At 35.3% G+C, this 25,999-nt stretch overlaps 1 long non-coding RNA gene across 1 annotated transcript in view; it reads left to right on the top strand.

Moving 5' to 3' along the window:
* The first annotated feature begins 5,119 nt into the window (after positions 1-5,119).
* LOC141377881 (uncharacterized) overlaps positions 5,120-25,999 on the top strand; it is a 35,785-nt gene continuing 14,905 nt past the window's right edge. Inside the window, exons 1-2 of the long non-coding RNA XR_012390979.1 lie at positions 5,120-5,246; positions 5,455-5,613. This is a non-coding gene — a long non-coding RNA (uncharacterized lncRNA). The remainder of the gene's footprint in view (positions 5,247-5,454; positions 5,614-25,999) is intronic.

Below are 25,999 nucleotides of genomic sequence, written 5' to 3' on the forward strand. Positions count from 1 at the left end.
TAAAATCACTTTCTGATTCCTGTATATACTCTGTTCTCTCAAAGACACGATACATTGCAATAAAATAAAATAATTTTATGCATAATTAAATGTGTTTTAGCATAGCATAGAACAAAAAATAAGCGATTGCCCCATCACATTTGTACATGGACCGAACATAGCCTCAGATGATAACTCATTTTGAAATGATCAGATGTGTTTTTTTGATGGGAATCTAAAGTCAAATGCAAATTTTCCTCTTTGTGTTGAACTTTTCACATGCAGACTGATAGTGTGGGGTTCAGTTTAATGATAAAATCAAATGGGATGGGATAAATTACATGTATCCTCAATGGCTTAAATCCTGTTGACACTAATCGATACAACATGCGGATGATAATTCTGCAATCCACTGAGCAAAATTTCAAAATACCCCTTAAGAATTAAAAGATAATGTAATAGCATTACAATCGAGATCTTTGGCAATGCGTCCTCTAAAAGTAATTCATCCATGTCAGCACAGCAACATCAATCAACGCAGCTGAGAAAGGCATCGTTTACAAGTCGACTTCATCTTTTACTGGTCACAGCACTGCAGTCTGTCATGCATGGACTCTGTGGACTCTGAACTATCAAGAGGGAAAAACTCCAGACTGGAGCTACGCCATACCTGAAGCTCTCGCCACATGAACCTTGTTCATCCTGATTACTTACAGAAGGAGAACAAGGAAGGAGGGAATAGAGGCGCATGTAATGGTTACTTATGATGATGATGACGACGAGTGAGAGAAGCACTGCTGTTCCTTCATCTTGGTTTGCAGTTCAAATATCTAAGCTAAAGTCAACATATAGTCAGCATGAAATTAAAATGTACTCTTTCTCCTATATAGTCATGCTTGTTATAAATGATGTATCTTTCCACATTGATAGTGGTTCCGGTGGCCAGTAATCCTCCACAACTGAATGTGACACTGTTAGACTCGCTTTGAACATATAATGGGCTGTTCACACTGGTTGCCAGTTTAAACATTTTGAGTTCACTTACTTCATTTGCGCATGAAATTATTTTTCCAACTGATGCAAAATTACTTTGATTTTATTGGAAAATGAATGACATGAATTTTGTTGACAGGGTAGTTGTGCTTTATGTGATAGGAAAGGCTGAAAAACGACGTGGACTTCTTTGGCGCCATTTTGGTGTCCATCAAATCTTTCGGAGGTACGAATGTCCGGCAACGTTTAGATTTCTCGAACGATTCGCATGAATCACATGTTAAGCGCATCTAATGATTGAAACCCTCATTTTGCATTGTCGTTCGGTCAATTTGCGTCATTCACACTGCCTCATTTGCGCAAATATCACTGTTAGATGTCTAATTTTGTCTTTGCAATGACTTAACATGTAAATCCAGTCTGATCTCGTGAGGAAACGTAACTATTTTATGTTAGGTGAGTTTAGTAGGTAAGTTCAGTCATAAGAAAATGTATGATTTTAAAAAGGAGGCATGGCACCAATCCCTCCCTTAAACCCAACCATCATTGGGAGATGAGCAAATCATACTAAATTGTACAAAGGAAATGGTACAAATTCATACAAATTAGCAACTAAATCAAAAAGTTACAAATTGCCATGAGATAGTGTTGGTAAATCACTTGCGCTTAAAAATTTATCCGCGTCTGGTGTAAACGTGTTGCAGAGGCCAGGTAGTGAAGTGCTGTGCAGGTAAACCGTAGCACCAAATCCCACCCTTAAACCCAACCATCATTGGGGGATGAGCAAATATTACTAAATTGTACAAATGAAATCATACGAATTAGCAAGTAAATCAAAAAGTTACGAGCTGCTAAGTCACTTGCGCTTAACGCTTAATCCATGTCTGACCCTTAAAGATGCTCTAGTGACAGTTGTGGAAGTGAGGTTTAGGGGGAATTGTAATGGAGGCCAGCTAGTGAAATGCTGTGCAGGTAAACCTCACTCCTCTGACCTATAAAGGTGCTCTAGTGACAGATGCTGGAGGCCACGGTCATAGCCTCCTTGGTGGAGCAACTGACTCAAATGCGGAAAGTAGCCGGTTTGATCCAGCTCATTGTCGATTGGGTGGTGTAGGACTGGCAAGGTTACATTTGTGCCGTGAACTAGATTGGAGTGAGGTGTAAGAGGGTAAGTGTAATTGAGGCCAGCAAGTGCTGTGCAGGTAAACCTCCCTCCTCTGACCTCTTTAGGTGCTCCAGCGATAGACGCTAAAGGTGATGGTCTTTAGCCTCCTTGGTAGAGCAACCGTCATGTAGGAATCACCAGTTCGATCCCTGCTCAGAGCAGGTTGGGTGGTGTAGGACCAGTGAGGTTACAAATGCACCATAAGGCTTCAGCTTCTTCTGACCATTTGTGACATTTATGACATTTGCTTGTTTTGCTGTTTCTGGAGTGTCAGAGCATGAAGAGGCTCTGCCCTCTTATGGAAATCAGCAGATCATTTACACTAAAACAACGTGTCTTTGCTCACACCCAAACAAGACAAATTTGACAATATAAGGACACCAGCATTACAAAGAGTGACAAGTGCATTTTTCAGAGTTTTTCTCTGGTGATTTTTGTGTTTTTGAGTGAATTTAATAAACCACGTTAAACCCAGTAGACAATCACAGAACAGAAAAGTTGTGATGAATTTTCACAGACTAACATGAACATCTACCATGTAAATGCTATAGGGAGGAAGACATTTCATGTACTGGCTATTGTGAAAGTATTTCCCATCACTTTACAATGCTTGGCAGGACGTTAAATCCAAAATTGGATTAAAGGACATAAAAGCTTTCAGTGTGATTTATTGGGATATGCGGCTCTGGCTCTAAAGAAGGATTGAAGACAATAACAATGTGTGATGCATGGACTGCTGCAGGAGTGATTTCCTCTGCTCTCCTCCAGGACTGACACTGACGCTGCACTTCACTGACCTCATGCTCTCCACACCAGCAGCCACTGGCACATACAGTGTTTCAGGTGATCTGCTAAACCACACACGCCAGTCTCTTTTCTTTTCTTTAATCCTGCTGATGTAAATGGGGAAAGTCACTTTGTCTTAACGGATTAGTTGAAATAGTGTTGTCATAAAATAAGTGAAGTTTTTTGAATTTGCTTAGTTGGACATAAAACTTTGGCACATCCAATGGTTAAAAACATTTCCAGTTCTGTTTGTTGCCACCAGATGTCCCTCTAAAGCACAGGTGTCAAACTCAGTTCCAAATGGGCCGCAGCTCTGCACAGTTTAGTTCAAACCCTAATTAAACACACCTGACCAAACTAATTGAGTCCTTCAGGCTTGTTTGAAACCTACAGGTAAGTGTGTTGGAGCAGGGTTGGAACTAAACTGTGCAGGGCTTCGGCCCTCCAGGAATTGAGTTTGACACCCCTGCTCTAAAGAATGCTTCAACCAAACCCAACCATTAGGTTACATTTTTGAATTACATTATTAATAACCCAACTTCAATCCTTTTTAAAAATGGGTTGGGTTTGACCATATTTTTAAACCAATTTTGTGTTGAAATAACCCTATTTTATTTTACAGTTTTTCACCTATAGTGCAGAAAAATGTAACATTTAGTTCCACACAAGACTATATTATAAAGAATGCTGGACACCAAACAGTAAACAGCTGCCACTGAATTCCATAGCAGGCTAACGATATACATCACAATATCATATTGTATGTTTAACAGAATAAGAAAAAAAGAGCTTTAAGCAAGTGAGTAAACGACACAATTTGGGTTAACTATTCCTTTATTTTCTGCCCTATACCGTAAAGGTCATCAGTTCACAGCTCTTCACCAAGTGCAAACACAGGTACGCCGACAGTAGAGCGTTTTAAAGCCATAAAGGTCAGTAGAGTCATTAGTGGATTGCTTGTCTGTGTTTGGACTCTAAACATGGGTGAAATTCAGTGAGCTGAAGATCTTCATGGCCAGTCACAGTCATTTCTGCTGAGCATTGATGAATACTATGGCAAATCAGTGGTGTTTAAGCACACAGTGCCTTAAATGTTAGCGGGAAATTTATTTTTTTAAAAGTCTTTTTTTATTTTAATACCGAAATTCAGTATGAAGTCTAATATAGTGAAAGAATCGGTTCATTAACTTGAGTTTGATAAATGGCATCTAAACGTTTGTTTGAGAAAGAAAACGCTAACTTTAGTGCCATTTCCATAGCTGAAAATGAGGTCCGATTTTCATTATGCATTCAGAACGGACCTTCGGGTCACTAAAGTTATAAATTTGTGTCACTTTCTCTTTGCTGATAAGATATACGGCCAGGTACACAATATTTCTGTCTGACTCTAGGCGATACTTTAGGCTTTCTTCCCACCGCAATCTCGATTTCCCTTTTAAAATGGTAGCCACATGAAATCTATAGTGCAGAAAATATGGTTAACCACTTGAAGGAATAGTTAACACAAATGGTGTCATTTACTCACAGCTTTTTTTCTTCGATGTTTAAAAGTAGCCACTTTCCTACTATGGAAGTCAATGGCAGCTGTTTACTGTTTGGTTTCCAGCACTCTTCATAATACATAGTCTTGTGTGGAACTGTGATGAGTAAATATTAAATTCAGGGTGAACTATTATACTTAAAGTTGAAGTTTGCAAAAATCATATGCAGAAACTTATAGTGGCATGTATAGCCATAAATGCAACTGAAACTATGATTAACAAGCAAAACAGATTTTCTTTTTGTTCTTTTTTTTTAACTGTGTTGCTGCAAATATCATTCATGCAAATGTTTTATTGTATTTGTTGTTGTACTTTCTATTTTAGTTTTATATCAAAATTTATTTGCACTTGTTCCAAAAAAAAAAAAAAAAAAAGAATTTACTCAAAAGTATTTTAAGAATAGAAATGATTTTTTCTTATATAAAATCCATATATTGAATTTATAACTGAATAAAAGAATGTCTAAATGTGTAGCCAATATCTATTGGAGAACACATTCATAACATTTCATTGGCCCTATATTTTCAATTGTTTATATATAAATAAATAAATAAATTGCTAAGAATTAGAATTTTGTGTAGTACATTGTGTCCTTTTTTATTTTTTGTATGCTACCTCTACCCTTATTTAGCTGCCTTTATTTTGAAAATTTAACAATGAATGTGTGGGCTTTTTTAGTCACAATTCTCTCTTCATATACAGGTTTGTTGGTGATTTTTGTTTCCCCTCAAATGCTAAAAGTTCTCGTCGACCTCCCTCAGTTTGTTGTACACAACTCAAACGTAGGTACTTGCGCACACAATAACAACTATATCGTCACACCACTCTTCTACACAAACTTTGTGTACAAACCTGTGTTGTCTTCCGGCGTTTAAACAAATGCATTTATATGAAAAACATGGAGTTTTGTACACATGGATAGCAAACAGTTTATCATTCCAGATAAGAACGGCGCACTTGGATTAAGGAATAGATTTGGTTTAATTTCAGGAAGGCCTCCAGCCTCTCACATCTGCCTCCTCACCTTCCTCTCGGGGAGTCAGCCAAAAACACATCCGTCAGTCAGATCCGCAGACCTCCAAACACACGCAAGTGACCCGGGACAGCCGCGAGCGCTGGAGCATCCGTCTGGGACACAGATACACAGAGGTCAGTGGGTCTCAATGTCTGTATTCACATATAGGATGTTGTAAGCCAACACAATCTCAGTCATTGTCAGCCATGTTGCGGTTTGTATTTGTTTTGGTTAATTTATGACAAAACAACCTTTGTCAAAATGCTTTTATTGTGGTATTTTGATTATACTATTATACTTATAAATTCTTAATTTTGTTTTGGAAGTCTCCTACACTAGGTTTAAAGTACTCTACGTGGATAAAGTGATTTGGTTTGGGTAGAAAAGAAACCAACTTATTGATGTGTCAAAACAAAAGCTACAAGATCTTTCAGGCTTTTTGGGGGGCTATTTCAAGACTGTGTGAAATAAAAATGTACAATGTTTATATTCATTTTGCACATTGTTATTCTTTAGGTGAACAATAGTTTGTGCTTTCCAAAAAGTCCTACACATTTTTATGTAGGCTATGTTTGTTTTGGTAATCAAAGTCTAACAATTTGCTTAGTAGTGGCTATTCACGTCAACTTGCTTCTTCCACAATATTCTTTTTTCTTTTTTTTTTTATTCATGAATGAAAATATACAACCACAATCAGGAGATGAATATGAAAGAGATACAAGAGAGGGAAAACATAAGTTACGTTAACTGCAGAAAGAAAAAAGATGAACAAAACAAAGAAAGTTATTAATATAGTTCCAAAAATCTGACACATTTTTTTGTTGTTACAAATACGTAAAGATTTGAGCAGTGTGTCAACTTCAATCAGAAAATGTTGAAAAGATGGATTTTTATTTATATAAACTAAACAATTGTGCAAAGCTATGTGTGTGTGTGTGTGTGTGTGTGTGTGTGTGTGTGTGTGTGTGTGTGTGTGTGTGTGTGTGTGTGTGTGTGTGTGTGTGTGTGTGTGTGTGTGTGTGTGTGTGTGTGTGTGTGTGTGTGTTTGGGGGGGGGGACTTTCTTTTAGTGCTAATGATGCGCTAAAAGAAAGCTCCACCCCCTACTCAATATTCATATCCATTTCCATCAACATACTGAAATAAAAGTATGAGCAACTTCCAGTTTGCTCAGATTTGAAATCTTTCATTTTTCGCCACCGTTCCCAGTTTGCTCTATCAGATTATTTGTGCATTTCACATGGGAGTTTTTGCTCTTAAGTCACTTTGGAGTTAAAATGGCTGTGATATTTGCATTTGAATTGTATTTGTGTCTCACACTGTGTACCATTTAAGAGGGTTCAACAAATGGTACCAATAAGCGCTCATAGTGTGCTGTAATACTTATGTAAGACTAAACAGTGATCAATGAATGGCTGTTTTTAAAATTTCAAATGAATAGAAGAAAATGTATTACATACATCATGACTTAAAGGTGAAGTAGGATTACCACTAGTGGTTAAAATAGGTTTTGCAGTCCTAATTCTAAATATTGGAAAGTTTTTTTTTCTGTCCAGCCCCTCCAATCATGACAGGACACATACAGATTGCCAGATTGATCACACAAATAGGAGCGAGCATGCCTTATAACCATGCCTTATAAGCCTGGTTCGGATCTCATTGCTTTCTCACTACATATGATCCACTCGTTTAAATCGAGCCGAGACCACCTCATTCAGGTGATCTCAGACGGGTTTTTTTGGCGTGGATCCGAGCACGATTGCTGGATTCACATATGCCAAACAAATTGTGCTAACTGGCGAAACGCACCAGGATCCGAAACAAAAGTCTAGGTGTGAAAGCACCCTCAAATTGACAAAAAGCTACATTACACACCTAATCAAGAAATCATTCAAATAAAATTATAAGTTCTTCACCATATACTAACACTCAGGAGAATCTAAACTTTTATGAATTGATTTATTCTGTTGAACACAAAACCAGATGGTTGAAAAAAGCAGCCATTGATATCCATCGTAGCAGCATAAAACAATCACAATCAGTAATTGACAAATCTTCCATTGTGTTCAACAAAAGAAATAAACTGAAACAGGTTTGGAAAAAGTGGAGGGTGATTAAATTATACAGTATATAGCAAACTTTTCATTTTTAGGTGAACTATCCCTTTTAGCTTTATTTCTCATAGGGCTCTTTTTCCATAATAAAAGATAATCATTTCCTATTAATGAAGTAGATTAATCATCTCTATGCGGCGAAATTTAGAACAATTTTAAAGTTTAGTTTTCCTTCATAGCGATTAGCACTATAACTCGAGTGGAAAATGATGTTGTTGAGTATGCTAATGTCCTGTGACTTTTGCTCAGGAAAACCCAATCATTCGTTTTAGCGAGAGCAAATGTGTCATATTAAAACAAATTGCAAAACCTCTATGAGCAGAGTTGTGGAAGTTGTTGTGGAACATGTTTTATGCCACATTGTGGTTTGTTGTATTAGTGGAAGGAGGTTTTGTGTTACAGTTTGCAGGACCGCTGGCAACCGTGATGGAAAAATACAGTTTGCTTTAATGTAGATTGGAAGTTGATTGTTCCTCGTTTTTTTTTGTAAGTTGTGTGTTTTATACCCATTCAAATTTTTCAGAGAAGCATTGTTTCCCTGAATTGATACCTATATGTCTGAGAGCAGATATATACGTTTCCTGTGAGACTTTTTCCACATCCTCTGAGTAGGTTCAGTTCACATGTCAGTCAGTGTCAAATTTCAGAGCTTATGCAATAGTACTTAAACTGTATTTACTCTGAGTCTTCCTGCTTGTTCTGAGTGCATGTGATGCTGTGTTTAAAGACATTTGAACATGTTTTCTTTTCTTTCTCTTCTGCCATCCTGTTTAGATAGTACTGAATTCCTTGTTCGTTCATTCATCTTTAGTTTAGAGAAATAATCACACCTTTAGAGCCACAAATAACAAGGAAAATCCACATCTGCAATTCTCTGTTGGTCTGAAGTGCCATTTTAAATGTAGTAGGATAGGCTTTTATTCATCTTTTTTTTAAAATGAACTTATTTATTTGGTATTTAGTATACAAAGCCGCTTATATATTATTAATATTATTAAATAAATTAGGAAATTACCCATGGTAAATTACCCACCTATATTTGCCTTTAGCCCACTAGCCTCAATCAAGCTTGGTTTTTTGCCCTTCAAAAAAAAAAATTGGGCACCCCTCCTTTAAGGCAAGTGACTGTGCGAACATTGCAGTATTTCAGTTTAAATCGTCTGGCTACAAGAAATTATAATGTTTGTAACTTTCATAGTGATTACATTATGAGATGCAGGGTTGATTGTTCAGGATCTGTACCTCAATACCACAATATTGTATTTATCTATGCTTGAACTGCATTTGTAATATATTATTCAAGATTGAAAATATCATATGTACCCTACAAAATCACTACAATTTATCTGAAATTAAGAATTCTTTTCTATTAAATCAGTTTAAGTAATCTGGTGAATTATTATTATTATTATTTAGTGTAATACAACATCAACAAAGACTAAAATCTTAATACAGGTAAAAACTTCATTAATTCATGTCTTACAATAAATAAATATTTTATATATATGAATAACTTCATAAATAATATTATTTTCACTTAAAGACAGAACATTTAAAAACACAAAAATCCAATTAATTAATTAATTCATTTATTTATTCAATATAATAAGACTTATTTTTTATATAAAGTGATCACATATTACTATCATTTAACTATTCGATTTCCTTCAGTTTAGTTACTTATTTATTAGGGGTCACCACAGCGGAATGAACCACCAACTATTCCATGTTTTACGCAGCAGATGCCCTTCCAGCCACATGCCAGCACTGAAAAACATATATACAGTATATATACAGTATAAGACATCATAAGACGTTAATATTAGTTTAAATTTGGGTTGTGAAGTCAGCTGACCATAATTCAATGTCTAGCAAGGGTCTAAGGACAACATTATTTTGATGTCCAATAACGACTCCAAGTGTCGTTGATATTTTGTTGATTTTAGGTTGTGTTGGTAAGTGACCAAAATTCAACGTTGAGCCAACGTCTTAAACCAACATCATATTGACGTCAAATACTGACATTTATTCGTCAGCTATGGCAACCGAAATCCAACATTTGATACACATCATCATAGTGGTAACGTCAAGCTGTAACATCATTAGACGCTGATGTTTGGTTGATTTTAAGTTGGACGTTGGACATTGATGTCAGCCTGCCCTTTGGTTCCAATGTCAACCCGATTTTCATTTCCAAACAAAATGCAACGTCCCCATGACGTTAAGGTACAACGTCAATCTAATGTCATGTTGGGGTTGCAGGTTGAAGTAAGTAGTGGAGTAAAAGTACCGTTAATACTTTAGTATTTATACTTCAATATCATTAATAATATTTTTAAATGGATATTAAATGTATTGTAAATCATTAAATAAAATGTTTAAAATCATGTTTTCCTTGTTGTTTTGCCTTGTAACAGTTAAAGAAGTGCCCTTTGAGTTTCCAGAGTTTTATTATCATCACATAAAAGCATGTCCTCCAAACATTCAAGCTTTAACTCTCACCCCTGTTTATGTTCACACATGCGTTTCATGCAACACCTCTGCGAGTTTCCCCATAAAGCTTCCTAGCATGAAAACTTGTGAAAGTGAGTTGATCTGCTTTTAAAATGAACGCCGCGGCCTCATGTTGAGAGCAGTGGCAGTCAGTCAGAATCAATCAGCAGATGCTGAGCAGGGCAGGAGTTTAGTAATCGCTCCCTTCCGTCCTACAATTCCTCTACTGTTTGTTTCACCCAGAGGAGCGCTGGCATCTGTAGCCCGTATGAAGCACTACAAAGGGGCAGAACAAACTCGGCTGCGTTTAATAGCCTCCCCCTCACAGGAGCCAAGTGTTTCTGTCCCTCTGTTTACGCTTTATGAATCCGCTGATGAGAGTCGGTGGTGATTTATGTCTTGAGTGGGACTCTGTTGGCTGTCAGGATGTGGTGCAGGAGGACAGCGGGCATCTGCGGGTGCTTGGAGTTTTGTCGTATTGAACATCAAAGCAGGACGTGGTATGAGCTATTAACTGTCAGTTAATCTGTGGATATGCTAGGATATGTCTTACAGTGTGTTTGGACATTTGCTCAGTGTCCTGAGAATGAAAAGCATGTATGAAAGTATAAATGTCTTTACATTGAATCTAAAAGCTCTATCCAGGGTTGTTTGATTCCCAAACAAATAACTCTTGTGAACTGATTGTTAACGTTCATTCATTTTATTTTTGGCTAAATCCCTTTATTAATCCCTTTATTGGGTCACCACTGCGGAATAAACTGCCAACTTATCCAGTGTATGTCACAGCGGATGCCCTTCCAGCCGCAATCCAACACTGGGAAACACCCATACACACTCATTCACATACATACACTACAGACAATTTTGCTTATTCCATTCATCTATAGTGCATGTCCTTAGACTACGGGGGAAAATGGAACACCCGGAGGAAACCCACATAAACACTGGGAAAACATGCAAACTCCACACAGCAATCACGCTACCCACTGCACCTTCAGTGCACCTTCAGTCTGATGTTACACTGTAAAAATATTCTTGCTGGCCTAAATATTTTGTTGAATCAAAGTAACTTTTTTGGTCATTTCAACTTACATCAAATGGCTATAAATATCAAGTTAAACTTACTTGTGCAACTTAAAAAATGTACACTTTAAGAAGTGATTAGTTATTTAAAGCGAGTAAACCAATTGCCTTAAAAGAAGCAAGTTGACTTTACAAAAATGATGTAAGTAAACCCATTGTAACTTTGAACTGTTTAGTAACCAAATTTTTTTATTATGCAAATTGTATTTACTTTTTTAAAAATAAAAGTAAACTAATAACTTTTCCCATTACACATTTATTATATTTGTTTTTCCCCAGCTTTTTTTGTAAAGAAAAATGACAGTAACTAAAATAAATCTGCTCTTCCAGACTCCAGTGTGTCTGCTAAATTCAATACAGGCTATAATTGTAGATTTTATAGAATTAATGATGCACCAAATATGTAACATTGTAAAAATTACAGTAATTATTTGAAAAAAGACGTGCTAAAATTGTGTCTGACACTGTATAAAAATAATTAATTGAATTTAAAAAGGTGAGTACAGTAAAAATAATTATAAAAATTAAGTCAACTTAACAGTTTCAAGTTACACTGGGTTTACCTACATTATTTTTGTAAAGCCAACTTGTTGCTATTAAGGCAATTGGTTTACTCGCTTTAAGTAACTAATCACCTTTTACCGTGTAGTTGAAACCTGATTAACTTATTAAAATAAGTTAAAGCAACTTAAAAATATTTGTTGTCTTGATCTTTTGCTATTAAAAGTTTTACAGTGTTCGTTTCTTCAGTATTGAGATTCCTGAACAAAAGACTCCTGTGAGCCTCTGTAGCGAGTTAAAAATAAACCATCTTCTGATTGTTTATTAATAAATATATAGGTTCAAAAAAGTCTGTTTGTTAAGTCATTGTAATCACAATACATTATTTTCAATAATATCAATAGTGAAATGAAGCAATAGGATTTCCGTATTGTTAGTTGACATGATGTTAAAGGCACAATATGACCATCGGCTTGGTGTGTTGTCCTGGCCTTTAATCTACTTCACACTACAGTGGTCCCTTGCTATAATGCGGTTCCCCTTTTGCGGCCTTGCAGTTTTGTGGACGCTTTGACATGCTTTTTTTTTTGTACAGCTCATTGTGTTCTGCATCCTGATTGGCTTTAGACCATTTTCAATCAATCTCCTGTGTCTCTCCTGTACAGTACAAAATGTGGCATGGATTGCAAAATAGAGAATTGTAAACATAGATTTATATCAGGGTACGCACACTGGTGCCGTAAGTCGGCAGCTGTCTGTGGTGCCCAGCTACAGCTCAGGACACTGTTCATATTTTTGCTGTGCCATTTGAATAATTTAATTTTGAATAACATGCGAATGTGCTCGTCCGGTGTGTGTGTTATTTCCAACTGTCATGTGTGTGGCGTATTCGGTGTGCCGCCCCCTTAAGGATGGAGTCTGCTAGTTTTGTGGATCAGTGACTGCAGAAAAAAGAACATTACACTGGATGCCAACATTATCTGCACAAAAGCTAAAAAGCTTTATGAACCTTTTGCTGACAGTGATGAATGTTTGCGTCTGATGACAGGTTTTGATCTTTGGTTTCATTCTATAATACTGGACTTATTTTTCTAAAAATGTTTGTTCTTTGAGAGTGTTTAAACAAGAAAGAAGAGTGTGAAAATGTTGAAGGGCACCTATAGTGAAAAATCTACTTTTCAACCTATTTGGACAAATATATGTGTATGTATAGTGTATAGACCATCATATTGGGGTGATATAAACACACCCAGTCCTTTTTTTTCAATTTAACAACATAAAAACGGTAGACCAATTAGAGCGGTTTTCAGACCGACCGCAACTTTACGTAGGAGTGCGGTCCCCCCGTCCATCGAATTGATTGACAGCTGCGCGCATTAACATGTTCCGGTAGTCACGTGTATGTCAACAAGACCAGGCAGACATACGCAAAGCAACCGGGAATAAAAGGTCTGTTCTGTTGGCTAGGATCAGCAATCATCATCAAATGTGATTAAGAGTAAGTTTCACATGTTTAAAGTGTTTTAAAACAGTGCAAGTGTGTAATTAATTACAGCGTTTTACTTCAGCTTTACTTCATCAGCACAGCCGCGTGTCAGAACAATTATAAAAGAAGACGCTTCAATCCCAGTTTGTGGATGTTAAATCAGGTTTATTTTGTAAACTAGCATAACAGATATCCACACAGCACTGGAGGTTAGCCTGTATCCTGTCACATTTGAGTGCAAAAACAGTGCTAAACTAACCGCGCTCTGTCTGTCTGTCTGCCTTTCTGCGTGTGCGCGCGCGCGCGTGTGTGTGTGTGTGTGTGTGTGTGTGTGTGTGTGTGTGTGTGTGTGTGTGTGTGTGTGTGTGTGTGTGTGTGTGTGTGTGTGTGTGTGTGTGTGTGTGTGTGTGTGTGTCAGCTGTGGTGTGTGTGTGTATCTCTGTGTGTGTGTGTGTGTGTGTGAACTTTGTACCGATATTGTGTGTGACTCATCAATACAACTTCACAACACTGATTAGTAAAGATTAGTTCTTACTGTAGTATTTCTCACAAACGCTACGTGAGACCTTCTTCCCTTAAGTCTGTCTGTTGTCTGACGCAGCCGAAGGAGAAGATTAAAGCACACGGGAAGGCATGTAGAAACAGTAGGCGGGCAGAACTCGCCTTAAAGGTGCAGTACAACAAAACCACCCCCTGCTGGAAATCAGTATAAAACAGCATCTTGTAAAAGGTATAATGAAAAATCTGATGGGTGTTTTGAGCTGAAACTTTCTATACACATTCTAGAGATGCAAAAGACTTATATAAAGTCTGAAAAAAGGGGTAACCTAGGTGCCCTTTAATGCCTGTCTGAGAAACGTGTATAAAGTGTGCAGTGAGTGCTTTTACAACTTTAAAACATCTGTAATAATTGTAAAAAATAAAGCTGACTGCTTCGCAGACTTCGCCTATTGGGGTTTATTTTTAGAACATAACTCCCTGGAATAACAAGGGACCACTGTACAATAAGTTGAATAATAAGATGAGAGCAATTATACTTTAGCTCATCCATAAAGATTGAATTCTACTAGAGTCCTGTCAGATAGAATAAAGATGACAACTCCCATGATTCCACACTTGGTTACAGCGCCATCAAACTACACCTATTTTTTTTTTTTTTTGTGAATATGTACCTTGTAGTGACGAACATTAAGTACAGGTATTTTGCCTTTTAATTTAATTAGTTTTTTCATAACACATGAAAGAATCTTCCACATAAGTTTCAGCACCTGGTTAAATGAGACTGGCCACTGACTAATAAAACTGAAAGAGTGCTATAGCTTTTCAGGGAATTTACCCCTCTGCGAACAAACAGTTTATTCAGATGGAGGGGTCAAAAACTAGTTTCCATCCTAGTGCTGTTTGTGAAATCTCGGAAAACAAAGAAGCTCGTGAAGAGATCTGCGATATCAGCCAACCGAGGATTCATAGATTCTCACTCCAAAACAAAGCCATATGGGCAATATATTCACAGCATCGTTGTTTACATTTCAGGAGTAAAATAAAACTCTGAAGTCTTTGTGGTAGGCTAATAGCTTGGCGGCGTCGGCTGATCTTAATGATGGTATTGTTCGTGTGGTAATCAAGAGCATATAGTCAGCCATCTGGATGATGTATCTCTGAGTCTGAAACTCCTCTGCTCTGTCAGATATTGTGAGGTCTGTTTGTCCAGCCAACAGAACACTTGAGAAGACAATGACTGAAATGGTCGGGATTTTATATGAGCCAACAGCGGGAAAAGATCAGTTGAAGTCCTTCCATGATCATCCAACATGGATAATAGGCATCCATTTGTAATGCCAATTCTGCAATCCGTTTAGTCACAAACAGATGGAAGTCCTGCACAGGAATTCTAAACCCAGAGAAAAGAAATGTCTGTTTAAAATACAGATAAAGTGGAGGCACACAATATGAACAAATGCAGTCTAATCAATGTCTACTTGATCATTTTTTTCTCATTTATATTCATTTTGTTATGTTTTATGAATAGCTAGAGGAGTCAGTGGTTTCTCCTCAATTTCTTTTAGGAATGATGGAAATTAGGGTTTTTAGAAACAATACGGAAACTATATATTACATTTTATTTATTAGAGCAATATATACAGTAACAATATGAATATCATAAGAACTAATATACTTATTAGAATGATACTGTAAGTGCAATATAATTTTTAATGTAAAATATATATTAATTCATTCATTCATTTATTCATTCATTTTCTTTACGGCTTAGTCCCTTTATTAATCTAGGGTCGCCACAGCGGAATGAACTGCCAACTCATCCAGTATATGTTTTATGCAGCGAATGCCCTTCCAGTCGCAACCCATCACTGGGATAATATATTACATTAAAATGATATTTAATCTGCGGATGCCCAGGCTCCTTTTACAGCAGATTTTTGTTCAATGGAAAGTGCATAAACGCTTTTGCAGAGGACAACAGCCAATCACATTACTTTGCCAGGGTTGCATAAACTTGATTGGCTACCATCTGCTCTAGGATATTTGCATGGAGTGATCTAACTTGCATCTTTTTGAGGATTTAAAGTTCAGTCAAAGTTCATGTGAGTCTTTGACGCTGACATAGGAAAATTCAGATCAAGTTCAGATCAAACCACGGGATCTGCACAGCGACTAGTCGACTTTAATCAAAAAGCGTCAAGTCATAGCATTAAAGTCGACCACTCGGTGCAACCCCTAATATATAGGGGTTCTCGAATCTGATTGGCTGATAGGCATGTGATATTCCCGTAATAACAGCACTCGTACCGCCTCCTCACTCTTGTGTATTACTCTGCCCACATAGTGACAGCAGATAAATAAACTCGCTACAGTTTAACAAATATTGCAGCTGTTGGACAACATAATCTACTTTTTGAGGCTTTTTAGGTGAGAATGTGTTTTTTTAGATTGCAACTATTTATTTATGTTTGTTTATTTATGTTTATTTATAAGGATAGTTCCTATTTTATGTATTTATATCCATCAGCCTGTCATTTAACAAAGCAAAGATGGTTGAAGTTGTCCATTGACAAGATGGCGACAGACTGCAAAATGTTTTTTTGCTGAAAAATTCTGCGTATTTTTTAGCTGATCAAATCATTATTAAACTGGTAAGTGACTTTCTGAGGCGATCTCTTTTGTATGTTGTAGTGCTCTATTTATACTATATAATTGTAGTGTATTGAGTGTGAGATAAGACTCACGTATCAGGACTGTTCGTATTTTGTGTTGGCCTCCTGTTTTCGTTACTGTAGATTAGTCCAGTGAAAAGAAATAAAGAAGAAATGCCCGCATGTGTTTAGCATTTTTACTTATTACAAACACAACAATAATCTGGTAGAGTTTGCATTGCTTTGGGTTAAAAAAAAAAAAAAAATTATTGTGATCTCCCGATTGCAACAGAGAAAAACTGGGAAATCTCTGTAGGCTGATGACATTTCATCCCGTTTAGACTTACAATCTTAAAATGTGAGCAAAATCACATGTTTTGTCATCACTCTAGACATTACGGTCGAGAATCATTCAAATACTACCCCTAAAGTGACGTTGGTGAATGAGCAATGGTTTCTGCTGTTCTGACATCAGCTGTGAATGAATGGTGGAAGAAAGTAGCTCTTCTTACAAAATAATTTTTAGACTCTCCATGTTTGATTTTCTTTTTTATTTACACGATTACACTGTCAAACTGTTGTATAAATGCAATATCACACTCACAGCAGTGCGATGTGGCTGTATATCAACACTGGTGGGACACTAAGGCAATTAACCTGTGGCCTTGTGGCAAAGCACACCTCCCACCAGTGCTGATATACAGCCATATTGCACTGCTACTTGTGTGATATCGCTAATGTATATGTGTGTGTGTATGATTTCTAAAAGAACATGTGACACTGAAGAATGGATAATTGATGCTGAAAATGTCTGAGATTCAACCACAGAAATAAACTGCATTTTAAAAGTATTACTTTAAACCGCTTTTGACATTTACTATATTATGTTATTATAATGTTAATTAATTATATTTATAATAAGCTCAATGCAGCCTTGGTGAAAATAAGAGACTTCTTTTCAAAATATTCAGGTTAGTAATTTTAATTCACACAACTTGAAAACATGTTAATGCTATAAGTATTGTTTTTTTTTTATCTTCATGATACTCATGAAAATTCTCATGCAAAATGTAGCAACTGAAGGAATTCAGAGTCATACCTTTGTATTGAAAGCCTAGACTTCTTTTGCCGAAAAGTAAACATACAAGAAAAGGTTGAAGGTATTTTTGTAATACATTGATAACAGCAGGCTACAGTGTTTGTTTATATGTTCTCTATTAACCTACTGTATATCTTAACAAAATAAGGAAGGGCCGTTCGATTCATACACTCGATAAGCGGTGTGCTTTGAAGTAATGCAAAGCCCTGGTGGGTTTGTGAAATGGCGATCTCTCCATCTCCATCCAAACGTAACTGAACTCTAAACTGGCCCTCGCCGAGGAAACAAAAAATCTCTCCTGTTTCAACAGTCCAAGATAACCGAGAATATAATAATGAAGTAAATTGTTTTTCTGGATTTGCTAGAAGGGGCCAATGTCGGGCCTAAGGACAGTAGGAATATTCCTACAGGTCTGTAAAATGATTTTTCCTTTATGTTCGCTGGAACTTTTTACTTTGGCAGCAGAATAGCACTTTTGGTTTACCATTCATAGGGTTAGTATAACATTTAGTGATATTTCACCCCAGAATTTGGAATTTACTCACCCTTGATAAATCCAGGATGTACAGTAGGTGAACATCGTTATTTAGAAGTAAAAAAAAAAATAAACTAATTCTGGTGATTCTTAACACAAGATAATGGTTTCAGCCACTTTGAGAGTTAAACATACAGACAAAACAAAACGAATTCCTGTGGCTCCTGATGATACATTTACAACAGAGAATGAGGGTACTTAGAGAATCGAACATTTACATTGCAAATTTACAGTACAGAATACGTTTCCTCAATGGTGAAGATTCCCAAAATTAGATACAGTAGGTTGCTACTCATATATTTTATTTCTTGCGTGCTGGGGCTGAATTTTTTAATTCAGCTTCATTCATTTGTTCATTTTTCTTCAGGTAAGTCCATATTTCAGAGGTCGCCACAGCGGAATGAACTGGCAACTATGCCAACATTTGTTTTACACCCTTCTAGCTGCAACCTAGTACTGGGAAACACCCATACACTCATATTCACACACACAGTTATACACTATGGACAATTTAGTTCAACCAATTTTCCTATAGCACAGGTCTTGACTGTAATGGAAACCAGAGCACCCGGAGGAAACCCACACCAACACGGGGAGAACATGCAAACTCAGAAATGCCAACTGGCCCAGCCAGGACTCAAACCAGTGACCATTTTGATGTGAGGCGACAGTGCTAACCACTGTGCCACCGTTCTGCTTTTTTTAATCAGCTTACCATCAGAAAATATCTTATGAAAATAGTAGGGATATAATGGAAATGCAGCCTAAAAATAAATTTACTTACTATATATTGAAGTACTTGAAGTAGTATGAATTTCTTTCATCTGTTTAACACAAAGCAAGATATTCTGAAGAATGCTGGAAAAAGCAGTCATTGACATCCATAGTAGGAACAAAAACTACTATAAGTCAATGGCTGTTTTTCCCTAACATTCTTCAGGAGCTTCCTTTGTCTCAAAAGCTGAAAGAAATTGAAAAAGGTTTGGAACAATAAATGACAGAATTTTCATTTTTGTGTGAACTTTAAAACTTAAACAACTTAAAATCCAACAAAAACATTAATGCTCCCTAACAGTTACCAAACTTTTTTGTTAAAAATACCTCTAAATTTAATTCAGTTTAATTCAATTCATATTTATTTCTATAGCACTCTTACAATGTTAAAGCAGCTTAACAGAAGTTCTAGTAAATTGAAACTGACAGTCCAATTTTTATAGATAAGGTTCAGTTTAATATGGTTAAATGAACAAATGAACCAAATAGACAGTTTAAATAAAACATTCTCACTTAATTAGCTTAAAATACAATAAATGATTACATTTTTCAGTTGAAAAAAAAAATAGTTCAGAATGTACCAAAAAAAAAAAATTAAATAAATACAGTGCTAAACTGCTTTTTATTTCCAACCAAAACTGGTTACGTTTACATAGCTTAGTTCAGAAATTTCATACATGAAATGTACCTTTCTTTAAAAGCAATTTAGGTTTTATTTATTTATTTATTTTTGATCATTTTGTTTTCTGAGTGTATGTAATTAACAGAAAGCTTGTGCTCCAGATTATGGTGAACACATTTACGATTGATTGCTAAGGCTGTTGATCATGTTGTTAAAGATCCCAAGAAATCAAAATTAAGCATATGATTGTGTTAGCTCACATTGCTAGTTTTGTGAACAATTCATTTGTGCATGTCATCAAGAAAAACAAATGTTTGTCCTTCTAATCTTTAATTGAAATCTGTAAATGCACTTTCTGTTTTTTTTCCAGGTAATTTGTCAGATTACATATACAGTATCTTGGGTATTAGGCATGGCTAACAAATTTCATCTAAAGCTGCTGCAACTGTAAGTTTTGACAACAAGCAGAAATAGTGAAAAGGAGATGTCTGTTAGGTTGTAATAACTCTCCCCAAATCCTTTTCCCCATCTTTCTGAATGAAATGCCTATACTTTACGATATCCATTTAGCTCACTGTAGAAAAACAAGCCACGCCCACTGTTGTGTTATTTCATATACAGTTTCTCTAGGAACTGCGTCACAATATGAAAAAATATTAGTCGAAGTTTCTGGTTCACGGGGACTTTAAAGTTGATAATGTTTGAACGGATTGTTTTTTACAACCCCAATATGTCATCAGAAGTACCCATGAGCATTAATTTTGTTTTCACTATACAGAATATGTTTTTTGACTTTCAAAGTGCCTGTACACGTTTAATTAAAGAGCCTCTATTATGTGTTTTTAAAAATGACCTTGAAGTGTGTAACACAGCTCTAAGTGAAGTGAAATATCCAGCTAGGGCTTAAATCTGAAAGTAGGCAGTTTTTAAAACTATTCATCTAAAAAAAAAGAGTCGACTCATAGTGGTTCGAATGAATCGTCTTGTTAACGAGTCTTTAGCCGTTTCGGGGTGACGTGGCTACGAAACATAAGCCCTGCCCACTAAAATTTAAACCTGCGGCCCCTCCCACTAACACAGCAGCAAAGACAGATCCTGAAGTCATGAGTCATCAAGACTCTGAGCTTACCTGCATATTATTGGAAGTGTGAAGGAAAGGAGTGCTTCAGCATTCTACACGCTTACAATGGGCGATTCATTCGTTAAAAGAAGGATCAGAAAAGACTACTGATGTATGAGACTTTGACCGAGCTCGACAGGAACTTCAGTACACAGCTCATGGATTAGTTTCTTCCTCCATTTTGTAATGGACAGACAATACACCAGGGGTGCGTACAAAATAAGGACAGTTTATTAGGTACAAAGTCAAACAAAGCCAGGCTGAGCGCTACAACCCCCTGGCTGGGGATGTGATTGTTGGGCAAAGCAGAGTACAGGTAAGCCCTGAGAACATATAACACTTCACGCAAGAGATGCTACAGCAATGATCGCAATTAAAAATGATCTACAACTGAGAAGGGAGAAAAGCTCCAAAATGAAAGATAGTTATTGAAATCAGACCTGGCCCATGACACATTTCACAAGTGTAAGTAAATGCCTGTCTCGTTGTTTTCTCTAGCTTGCAAATTATGTATTTAATTGTGTTTTGTTACTTGTAACCGCTTATACTGTATCAAGTTAACTCTTTATATTCTCATATTACATCTAATACCACGTTGAAAACGTGACGCGTGCTGCTTTGTTATGGATTTAAATGCGTTTGTGAGCCTTCCACTGCTGTTTGTCGTTGCTATGGCCACCATCAGCTGATCCTACACACGTGCAGCGGTCAAGGTTCAGAATAGTTTAGCATTTGCGGGTAGGTGAATTAATACTGAATGTGTGTCATTTAAGAATTGAGCAATATGCTGGTGTTTAACTGCACTGCTTTCGGGGGTGAGGTGTCTGAATAACACTGTTGAGAACCGGGTACTGTTTACTGTGGTGTTGGTAAGTTTACTATGAAGCGATCTGATCCTATACCAATGTTGGTATCCCGGGTGCTTAATAAACCACTGGGCATTTTACTGTCTTGCGCTGAACGCTGTTGACCAATCACAACAGGCTGTCATCGGTTCAATCAGCGCAGATTAGCTTCGCGCTAAGGAGGGGTTTGGGAACAAATGAATCGCTAAACGATTCATATGGGAGTCGCTGGTACAATTAGGTAAAAATAAATTCATATTATAAGACCATGAAAGTGTTTTTTGACCTTGCATGCATATGAGTATGTTGTTGGAGACCCATAAAACTGAAATATGACCCTTTTTTATGTATAAAGGGGCTCTTTAAAATTCATTCATTTAAATGTTCCTCTCTTGAAAAAAAAGTCAGTAAGTATTAATAGCATTTTAAAAATTTTGGATGCACTTTAGTTGAGTTTGGATAAACTCTTTAAAGTAGTCAAACTAATCCCACTTTAAACTGAAACCTTTTTAAGCACTGCTATGTAAATTGTATACCTTGTTCCTATAGCTGACCGTAATCCTTTCTACAAATCAATTCCATCCCTTAATATTCCACACATCGCTTTGCAAAACGATGGCAAATGATCCGGCCTTCAAGTCAGGATGGAGGATTTGCTTTAATCATTCGCTCGCTGCATCTGGAAATAACAGTATTCAAGTGCAATATTCGGGCCTGTAACAGCCTCTCCATCCTTTTTCATCCCAGGCAGTCTTTGTCTATTCGTGATTACTTGTCATTTGTCATTCATTATATGTATTTATCCCGGTAATGGCTTTCGAAAATTCTGAGGCTCAATTTTAGTGCCTCAATTCCTTGAGCCAAAGTAAAGCAACACTAAACAGGGGAGCCTGCGAAAGTGCTTTCGTTTAAAGACGGAGAACAAAAAGATGACACGAGGGTTGCTATACGGTTCCCCTTGATTTGAGCCAGCTGTGAACCCATGTGCATTTTGGGGTCTGTCTAAGGTTTTGTCCCTTTCTTTAAATATACCTTGTCACCACACAGGCATACACATAAATACCGTTCCTTGGCCATTTGGTTGTAAATTCAGATTTTAATGGCTTTGTTTACATTCAAAATGGAACCCAGCATTTGCGTTTAATCATTGTCGAATGCATTATAGTGTTTAGACCCCATCTAAGACAAATGTCAAGATAAAAGACCAGGTGTCGCCTTGGTTTTATCCATTCAGGCCACCGTACTGATGTTTAAATATGTGCTTCTTCCTGGTTTTAATGTGTAGTAATAATGGGGCCGAGCTCAAATATCCCCATCATAAATAATGTTAAAGGTACAAACTGCAGCTGCTTAGTGTTTTATCTTTGTTAATAAAGCTGTGTGCTTGAGCATGCACTAATATATTCTGCTGTTGCCAGTAGTACTAAGGCCGTTTGTTACACTTTGTTGTTTTTTCTATTATTTTATTATTTTTATTTGTGTTCTGTTTTGTTTTGTTTGCTTATGATTTGTTTTGAATTATGCTTTGTTTTGCTTTTGCTTTTCTTTGCCTTTGTTTTTAGTTCTTTTTTTGTTTTTGTTTCTGCTACATTTTGTAGTTTTGTTTTTCTCTGCTTTATGCTATTTATTTATTTATTTATCTTTTTGGTTTCTTGTTGTTTTGTTTGTTGTTTGCTTTGTTTTATGTGTTTTTTGCTTTAATGTGTTTTTTTATTTTGGCTTTTGTTAAATTTTTCTTTGCAGTTTGATTTGTTTTATGTTTGTTTTTGCTTTGTTTTTGTTTGCTTTAATGTTTGTTTTACATTTTGCTTGATTAAATTTTTCACGTTGTTTTGCGATTTGCTTTTTAGTTTAGTTTGTGCTTTGCTTTTATTTTGTTTTGCTATGCTTTTTGTTTTGTTTTTCTTTGAATCATGCTTTGTTTTGCTTTAATTTTTAAATAATTTATAATATAATTGATTATATAATTTTGTATTTTGACTTTTTTCATTTTGTTTTGTTTGCTTTTCTTTTTGATCCTGATTTTTTTGCTTCTTTTTCTTTCAATTTTGTTGTTTTGTTTTACTTATGTTTGTTTTTGATTTGCTTTTTCGTTTGCTTTAATGTTTGTTTGTTTTACATTTTGTTTGATAAAATTATTTTAGTTCGTGTTTTGATTTTATTTTGTATTGTTGTGCATTTTGTTTTGTTTTAAATTATGGTTTGTTTTGCTCTTTTGCTTTGGTTTTGTTTTCAGCTTTTTATGTTTCTGTTGCGTTTTATAGTTTGTGATTTTGTTTTAATTTGCTTTTTGTTATGTATTTTATTTATTTATTTATTCATCTTTTAGCTTTCTTGTTGTTTAACTTTGCTTATTTACTTTGTCTTGTACTTTTTGTTTCGACTCTCGATTATTTATTTATTTTGCTTTTGTTTTGTTTTTGCTTTGCTCCTTGATTTGTAATGTTTTGATTCACCTTGTCTTTCGATTTTGTTCTTTTGTTTAACTTTTTATGTTTGTTTTTGCTTAGCTTTTTTGTTTACTTCAATGTTTATTTTGTTTTACGTTTTGGTTGATAAAAGATTTCGCTTTGTTTTGCTTCTTTTTAGTTTAATTTGTGCTTTGCTTTTATTTTGTATTGCTGTCCTTTTTGTTTTGTTTGGAATTATGCTTTTTGTTGTTTTGCTTTTGTTTTATTTTTTTTTAGATTCTGTTGCATTTTGTAGTTTGTGATTTTGTTTTACTCTGCTTTTCATAATGTATTTTATATAGTTATTTATTTCTTTTTGCTTTCTTGTTGTTTTGTTTTACTTTTTGCTTTGTTTTAGATCTATTTTGATTTTGACTTTGATTCATTTTTTATTATATTTAGTTCTTTTATTTTAATTTGTATGTTTGTTTTTGCTCTGCTTTTTTGTTTGATTTAATGTTTGTTTTACATTTTGCTTGATATATTTTTTGCTTTGTTATGCATTTTTGTTTTGTTTTGAAATATGCTTTGTTTTGCTTTATTGGTTTGGTTTTGTTTTGTTTTTAGTTTTTTTGTTTCTGTTGCGTTTTGTGGTTTGATTTTTTTGTTATTTATTTATTTATTGATTTATTTATTTATCTATTTTATTTTATTAATTTATTTAGCATTCTCATTGTTTTGCTTTGATTAATTATTTTATGTCAGGCTTTTTTATGTTTTTGCTTTGCTTTTTTGTTTGCATTAATGTTTGTTTGTTTACATTTTGCTTGATTTAATTTTTTCGCTTTGCATTTTGCTTTTTAGTTTAGTTTGTTCTTTGCTTTTATTTCGTTTTACTATGCTTTTTGTTTTGTTTTACTCGCTTTTTTAGCTTTTTGTTTTGTGATTTGCTTTAAATTTTTTGGTTTGTGCTTTATTCTGTGTTATTTTGTTTTTCTGTTGTTTAGTAATTTGGTATAGTCATTTTTGAATTTCTAACTGTAATTTAACATTTTGATCAGTTATTGTTTAAAAATGCAAAAAATCATCTCCTGTTTGTGTATTTTAATCAAAATGAATAAAGCTATTATTGTTATCTTTTTTGTTAGTTGTATTACTACTGTCCTACTACTACTACTACTACTACTACTACTACTACTACTACTACTATAAATAATTATAATAATAACAACAACAGCATACAGATTATAGAATGACATTACAATGTTCTTCTTAATAAAAAAAATCATCATTATCAGAAAATAATTTTTTATAACAATTGCTGACCTTCGTATTGTTTCAGTTCATATTTTTCCTGATAACTCGATGATGTAATTGCAGTAACATGGCCCATTATCTAAGGTTTAGCTCTACCTCTATTTGCAGTGGAAATACTACTAGATAGGCACTTGGCAAGCCTTTGGTATGTTCTTTTATTGTATAGTTTGCAGAGAATGAAATATAAACCAAGATCAAGCCTGTCTGGATCACACTGTATCCATTAAATCAATTAAGCGGGAGTATTTTGACAGAGCTGTAAATCACAGCGGACAGAGAAGCAGAGATTGCCAGGGATGTGTCTCTCTGATATGACAAGGATTGTGTAAACAGAGTGAGGAGCCGTCAAACAAGGGCCTCAAGCTACATGTAAGAGTCCTTTTTTTTTAAGAGGTCATATTAAAAAAGAATAAAGCAGAACTCTTGTTAAAATGTCTAATGTGTTTGAACATTAACTTGTTATCTTTTCTGTGAATGTTCAGATGTTTGTTTATGTATTTGTTTGTTTATTTTTTGGGGGGTGGGGCTTTTTATGTTTTGTGCTTTGCATTTTGTTTTGCTTTTGTATTGCTTTGCTTTGTTTTTTTGTGTTGTATTTTGTTTCATTTTGCTTTTCTTTGCTTTTGTGTTTTTTGTTTTGTTTTGTTTCACTTTGCTTTTGTTTTGCTTTGCTTTGTTTTTGTGTTGTTTTGCTTTTGTTTTGTTTTGTTTTTTCCCTTTGCTTTGATGCTTTGTTTAGTTTTGTTTTTTGTTTTGTTTTCATTTTGTTTTGATGTGTTTTGCTTTGTTATGTTACCCTATTTTATGATTTTACATTTGTTGTGTGTTTGTTTTATTGTTTTTTTAAACATGCATTATTGTAATTGTTAAAGAAAGAGTATTATATTATTTTGTTATAATAATGCGTTATTATTTATGTTATCTTTATTATTTTATAACAGTTTTTCCCTTAATTCCTTTTTTATATACAGCTGAACACTTTGTTTA

Source organism: Danio rerio, chromosome 15 (genome assembly GCF_049306965.1).
Source record: "Danio rerio strain Tuebingen ecotype United States chromosome 15, GRCz12tu, whole genome shotgun sequence".
NCBI lineage: Eukaryota > Metazoa > Chordata > Actinopteri > Cypriniformes > Danionidae > Danio > Danio rerio.